Genomic DNA, 7680 nt, shown 5'->3' with positions numbered 1-7680 from the left:
GAGCAAATGCTGGCTGACATTAAGACTGTTGCTAGTGGTTACAAGAAATTGTTGAGAAGGAAGAATAAGGCATATAGTAAATCACTGCATGATCGTCTTCGTATACTTAAAAAGGATAGCCCGCGGGAGTACTGGAAGTTACTGAATGGCCGTAAGCGTGACTCGTGTGCGGCAAAGGTCCCTTTGGTTGATTTTGTGCGTCATTTTAGTAAACTGAATTCGGTTCGAAATTTAATTTCAGTTCCAGAGTACGATTTGGATGGATCAGCAGGTAATAATGAGTTAAATGCACCAATTGTAATTGATGAAGTCATTAAGATGGTTCAGAAGTTAAGGAACAATAAGGCATGTGGTATTGATTTGATTAGAAATGAATTTTTAAAACATTGTTCAAGTCGTGTTTTGGATTGCATTACAATGTACTTTAATATAATTTTGGAAAGTGGTTTAGTTCCAAAAGACTGGTGTCTCGGCACTATAGTACCAATTTTTAAGAAAAAGGGAAGGGATACAGACCCAGATAATTATCATGGAATAACACTTTTAAGCTGTTTGGGGAAGTTATTCACTTCTATTTTGAATCATAGGATAACAACTTACCTTAACAATCAAGGTATGCTTGGAGAAGAACAAGCTGGCTTTCGGGCTGGATATTCTACAATGGATCACGCCTTTGTTTTGAAAACTTTAATTGATATATATTTGTCTAAACGCAAACGAATTTATTTGTGCATTCATTGATTTTAAGAAAGCCTTTGATATGGTTGATAGGGTTTCACTTTGGCATAAAATGTTGAAGTCTGGGGTGGATGGTAAGGTGTTTACAGTTATAAAGAATATGTATGCTCAAGCCAAATCTTGTGTATTAGTAGATGGTCAACATTCTGAGGCCTTTCAGTGTAATGTTGGTGTACGGCAGGGTGAAAATTTATCGCCTCTGCTTTTTGCATTATATCTCAATGATTTTGAATCCTTTTTGAGTTGCCGTTTCAAGGGACTGCAGTTTTTGTTTGAAAAAGTTTGTGTTGATATTTTAGACAAAGAAGTCAATGAGGATCTTTTCATACATTTATATACATTGTTGTATGCAGACGACACTCTTATTTTAGCCGACAGTGCAGAAGAGCTTCAGTTGGCTTTGAATGCATTGCATGGATATTGTATAGATTGGAAGTTAAGTGTCAATACTACAAAAACTAAAGTCCTGATTTTCTCAAGAGGCAAAGTACGTAACTTTCCATTGTTCAGTTTTGGTGAAGACAAACTTGATGTAGTGGATGATTTTGTTTATTTAGGTATTCAATTTAATTACAATGGAAGTTTTAAGAAGGCTATTTCTAAACAGGTGACACAGGCAAGGAAAGCACTTTTTTCTATGTCACTAAAGGTTCAGAAACTCAAGCTTCCTGTGGATATTCAATGCGAACTGTTTGATCAGTTAGTGTTACCAATACTATTGTACGGGTGTGAAGTTTGGGATTTTATGGATTTGAGTCAAATCGAAATTTTTCATAGGAAATTCTTGAAATCGTTGTTATGTGTAAATAAATTCACACCAGATTGTATGGTATATGCAGAAACCGGGAGAACACGACTGGCTAATACTGTTAAATATCGTATGGTTAGCTTTTGGCTGAGGATCATAAAGGGTTCTTCTGCTAAATATTCATTCAGGTTTTATACACTCCAAAGATTAATAAGTCAACAGGACACGACTTTTGTATCTAAGTGGATATCTCATATTGAGGAAATTTTAAACAATGCTGGTCTTGGTGTTGTATGGTTAAGAAAAGGGGAAGGATTTAGTAATAACTGGATATTGAGCACCTTGAAGCTGAGATTAAGTGATATGTCTAAACAGGATTTGATGGCAAATGTTTGGTCAAAATTAATGGAGTATGTTTAAATTATAGGATTTTTAAGACGAATAGTCTCTTTGAATGGTACTTAGTCCAGTTGAGTAAGAGGGATAGAATTTCATTGAGCCGTTTTCGATGTAGGTCAAATCAGTTGCCAGCTAATAATAGAAGATTTGTACAGTCATTTGATGAAAGGGATGTTCAATGCCCTTGTTGTGATAGGCATGAAACGGGTGATGAATTTCACTATGTTTTCGTATGCCCCTTCTTTGAAAAGGAAAGGCAGTTATATTTAAGCAATCATTATTTGGTTAAACGTCCTTGCTCATTACACATGTCCAGATTATTTTCATGCTCGCATTTAGGACAGCTTAAAAGATTAGTGTTATTTGTAAGGCTGATCATGTCATATTTTGCAAATTTGCAGAAGCCTGAACAAGTTGAGTGTACTGTAGTCAGGAAAGAAAACATTGTAACTCGTAGTGGTAGAAAAATTAAGCATCCAGTGATACTCGATCTCTAGTACATATTTTGTAGTTGTATGTCACGATTGTTTGGTCGTATGGTTCATACGATTAGTTAACCTTGCTTGCCAATTTGTATATATCACTGTATATATGTTTAGTAGGTATAGACTATTTTATATACATCATTGTAATATATCACAAACATGTATTCTTTGATATTGTTATAACCATTATCTTGTATTTATGTGTTGTACTCTCATACCCCGGAATGGGGTCGGAAGAGTCGAATAAAATCTAATTCATTATCCTAATTCATTCAATTCATCACAAACAAAAAAGAACTGAGAGTAGGTCTATGTGATGTGGGGTATGATGTAATGAGGAGGGAAATTCAAAACTTTTCAACCACCGCTTTCTTCCTTCTTCCATGCAGTTTCTCCATACCCTGCCACATTTGTTTCACGGACATGGGAGCACTGGAACACAACAAAACAAAACAAAAACAAAAACATCTCACGTGCCACCCATTTCGCAGCCGCACTACACTTGTAGTCCGTAGTGTAGTCAGATTTGGCGGGAAAATTACAATCGGCTGCGGACCATCGGAACCCTCCTTCAATGCCCGGCCGACCCGAGCCCTGAGGATTTGTGCCATCAAACCCAACAAACTTGGGAGCCCAGACCACAGCCAGCTGAAGCAATATAAAGTGGATACTTCTTGCTGATTCTGCTGAGGCACTTGTGGAGAGAGTTATTGGTGGACGGACTTATACAGTTAAGATTCGGTTACTTAACCTCATTAGTTGAAGGCCAAGGTAAGCTTGTTATTGTTGGCAAACTCCTTCTGCACCATTCTACTAATAAAAGCCGTCACTAACAAAGTAAGCAACCTTTTTAGGCGGGAAAAAAATGAATCAAAAGTACATCTGAATATGTTTGCAGATGAAACCTCATCCAGCGGCGAAGAGGCCTACCATCAGGCCGCTATGGATGTGCGTAGTTCAATATCACCTAGACCTAGCAAGCATATTGAAATAGGAAAGGGAACAGAAGACAGCGAAGATGAAGACAATGGCTGGAGAGTAGAAAGGAGGAAGAGAAAAGTTAGACCTAGATCTAAATCCACAGTGGAGACTCAGGAGGAAAAAAGAATTAGAAAAGAAAGTGTGTGTAATGAGACAGATAGATCTACTTCTAAAATGGCAACTACAGAAACGGGACAAAATCAAAGATCAAATATGGCGGTAACCATAGTTGGATTAGGTGAGCAAAATGTTTGTCAGATCAGCCCCGTCAAACTAGTACAGCACTTACATAAACAAATCGGGGAAGTTGAAAAAATGTACAAAGTGAAAGAAAAGAGGGTACTGAAAATCGTATGTAAAGACGAAAAACAGATGAAGAAAGCCTTAGAAATGAGTGAGTTGGCAGGGGTATCTGTGAAAGTTGAAAGAATACAATCAAAAGTGGTGGGTAGCAAAGGAGTCATCCATAGAGTTGATGAGCAGATTACTGAAGAAGAGCTGCATTAATTGTTGAAGGACCAAGGAGTCATGCAAGTAAAGCGTTTCAAAAAAAGGGTCGAAGGAGTACTAGGCCCCACACCTTCTGTGCTACTGTTTTTTGACACGCAACAAATGCCCGCATCTATCACCTTTTTGTATCAAACATACAGAGTGCATGAATACGTAGCTCCCCTCACACGATGTTTCCAATGCCAACAATTCGGACACGTAAAAAGCCAGTGTAGGGGGAAAATAAGATGTGTGAGATGTGGTGATAACCACCACTTTGAGGAATGTCAAACAAAGGACAACCCAAAGTGCTTTAGATGTAAAGAAAAACATTCAGCGGCTTACCAGGGCTGCATCTACTACAAAGAAGCTAAAGAGATACAGACGCTCAAACTTGAGAACAAGGTGTCGTACGCACAAGCTGCAAAACAATATAAGTCGCAGCAGTCTATAAATGAATCGACAGAGTGTGTCGAACACCCAACCCTCACAACAAGTAGAGACGACACAACAGGCCAGTGAAAAAAAGCGACAGAATTTACCCCAAGAGAATGAAAAAAATAGGACCCCCCAAAGCACACAATCAAATACAGTTGAAAGTCCGCCTCTGAAACAGAGAATAATTATGGTACATCAAGGAACCCAAACGGAAAAAAGAGAACCTGCTGAGGAAAAAAAAGAGCAAACAGGGGAACCAGAACAACCAGCCGCGTCATCTCTCAATGTCAATGTTGATTTTTTGTCATTTGTCACTTTCATCATCAATAATCTGGATAAAGAAACAACTCATTCGAACAGAATTAGACTCGTGGTTGAAGCAGCCAAACGATGCTTAGATATACAAGATGTGTCACCCGAACTCATTCATGAACGTCTTCAATGAGTCAAAATACTCAAAGCGAACAGGATAGTTCCCGTCGCACATATCATGTATTTAATATCCTTCAATGGAATGCCCAGAGCATGAATGCTCATGGAACAGAATTTTACAAAAAGTTGATAGAAGGTAAAGAACGGACAAATTTACCAGATATTATATGTATACAAGAGAGTTGGTTTACAGATTATAATGTTTTCAATATACCTGATTACAACTCTGTTATTAAGAATAGAGGTTCAGGAGGTAGAGGCGGTTTGGTGATTTATATTCATAAATCTATCATTTTTCAAGAGATACAAACCCCATCTTCTGAAGAGTATCAACGAATAGATGTATTTTCTTTTAATAGACCAGTTTCAATTATAAATTATTATAATCCATGTAAAAAATTAGATATATGTAAATTGGAAGATATGATTCAAAATTGTTTTACCGATTTCATATTGTTCGGTGATTTCAATGCCCACAGCGTAGTGTGGGGTGGAAGAAAAGAGGACAGTAATGGAAAAGTGGTGGTTAAAGTTTTAGAAAAGTATAATTTGGTTTTATTAAATGATGGATCAGCAACTAGACTGGACCCGCATACGGGTCTTTGGTCATGTTTAGATCTGACCATTGCTTCGCAAAAGTTTGCGCATGAATTAAATTGGAAAGTATTGGAAAGTAATTTTGGTAGTGATCATTTGGTTTTAAAATGCTCATTGATTCGAAAATATTCTAATGTAAAAGGAACAGGAATTAATGAAAAGGTGTGGTCTTTTAAAAATGTTGATTGGAATTTATATAAGAAAAGAATTGCTGATAAATGTTTGCATTTGGATATATTACAAGTGATAGAAGATATGAGTATTCAAGAAAAATATAATTTGATTGTAAGTTTGATTAATGAGGTAGCAGAAGAAAATATTAAAAAGGTATATATAGGTGGAAGAAAAGGAAAGGATCCAGCGCCATGGTGGACAGAGAAATGTGAACAGGTGATCAGAGAGAGAAATCGGTATAGAAATAGAGTAGGAAGGCATTATAAGACAGAAGATTTGGTAAAGTATAAAGAAAAGAAAGCGTATGCTCAGAAAGTTATAAGAGAAGAAAAGTATAAATACTGGCTCAAATACTGCCAGTCGTTTAATCGAACGACGGATGTGGGTAAAGTTTGGAAAAAAGTGAAAGGATTACAGAAAAGTAAGGAGAATACTAGTTAGCAGTAATTTATTTGAGATGGATAAGATGGCACCGGTAATAGATATATCACAAAAAGCAAATCTTATTGCTATGGCGTTTCAGTTGATCGAAACAAATGATATATGTAATTCAAAAGAAGAAGAAAAAAGGACACATATTGAGAATGAAGTAATGAAAGTAAATTCATATGAGCAAGTTGATAGTCCTTTCAATGAGGAATTCACAATGAGAGAGTTAAAGAATGCGTTGAAAGAAATGAAAAGTACAGCGGCAGGTAAAGATGGTATTAATGCTATCATGGTACAATCGCTACCTGAAATTATGTATAAATGTTTATTACAATTGTATAATGATGTATGGATTAAAGCAATTTTTCCAGTTGAATGGTATCAATGTATACAAATTCCTGTGTTGAAACCGGGAAAAGACCCCACGAATCCTACGTCATATCGCCCGATTACTTTAATCTCAGTGATGTGTAAGATCATGGAAAGAATGGTGAAAAACAGATTAGTATGGTATTTGGAGAGGAAGGATATATTAAATCCGTTTCAAGCGGGTTTTAGAAAAAATAGAAGTACTATGGACCAGTTGGTGAGATTAGAATCTGATGTACAAAAGGAATGGCGAATAAAGAATATGTGGTTGTTGTGTTCTTAGATTTAACTAAGGCTTTCGATAAGATCTGGAGAAAAGGTTTACTTCAAAAGATTGAAGCGATTGGAATTAAAGATAGAATGTTAGGGTGGAGTGCTGCATTTTTGGGAAATAGACAATGTGTTGTAAAGTTAGATGGTATATATTCTGAAGAATATGTGCTGAAAAGGGGGACTCCCCAAGGAAGTGTTATGAGTCCAGTTTTGTTTAATGTTATGTTGAGTGATTTAAAATTGAAAGAAAATTGTGTTAAATTATCAGTATATGCTGATGATATAGCGTTATGGGGTATGAGTAGAAATTTATATTATTTGCAGAAGAAATTACAAAGAGCAATTGACGAAATTATGTCATGGTGTAGAGACTGGAAGATAGATGTTTCTGCCGATAAATCAGCTGTGATGGTATTTACTAATAAACGGAAAAATAATGTTAAATTATTTATTGAAGGATATGAAATTAAACAATATGTGGAATATAAGTTTTTAGGAATGTGGTTTGATCAGAAGTTAAACTGGAAAAAACATATTGATGTTATTAAAGACAAGGCTGTAAAGCGATTGAATTTGATGAGATATGTTGCTGGTACACCATGGGGCAGTAATGGACAAATATTACTGACGGTATATAAAGGTTTGATAAGATCAATTTTAGATTATGGATGTGAATTGTATGATGCTGCAAGTAGTAGCACAAAACGTAAACTTGATTGTATTCAATATCAGGCTTTGAGAATAGTTACTGGTGCAGTGCGTAAGACATCTCTTGAAGCTTTACAAGTAGAGTGTGGAGAGATGCCCTTAAAATTTCGCAGAAGTATATTTGTCGATAAGTATAGATTTTATTTAATGTCTTTTGAAAGGAAACGGCATTCTACAGTTGAAATATTACAGCCATGTTGGTATTACGACCGATTTCATTGGAAAACCGGTCAAGGCCCGCTTGTTATGAGGGCATGTACTTTGAATACAAAAGTTGAACAAATTTATGATTGTATATTAAAAGAACCGTACTGGTATTATGTACCTCCGAGAATATCATATTTTATTTTTGATAACATTAGGAAAAGAAGTGATACTGAGATAGAGGTAGCAAATTATGTAGAAGAAAGATTATTAATA

At 36.0% G+C, this 7680-nt stretch overlaps 1 pseudogene; it reads left to right on the top strand.

The window, feature by feature from the left end:
• The first annotated feature begins 760 nt into the window (after window positions 1-760).
• LOC139721711 (uncharacterized) lies at window positions 761-3051 on the top strand (annotated as a pseudogene).
• Window positions 3052-7680: the final 4629 nt, after the last annotated feature.

Source organism: Diadema antillarum, unplaced genomic scaffold (assembly GCF_040938485.1).
Source record: "Diadema antillarum isolate AM-2024a unplaced genomic scaffold, OU_Dant_1.0 scf00000014, whole genome shotgun sequence".
Taxonomy (NCBI): Eukaryota; Metazoa; Echinodermata; class Echinoidea; order Diadematoida; family Diadematidae; genus Diadema; species Diadema antillarum.
The sequence above is the reverse complement of the archived record's forward strand: the minus strand, read 5'-3'. Positions and strand labels throughout refer to the sequence as shown.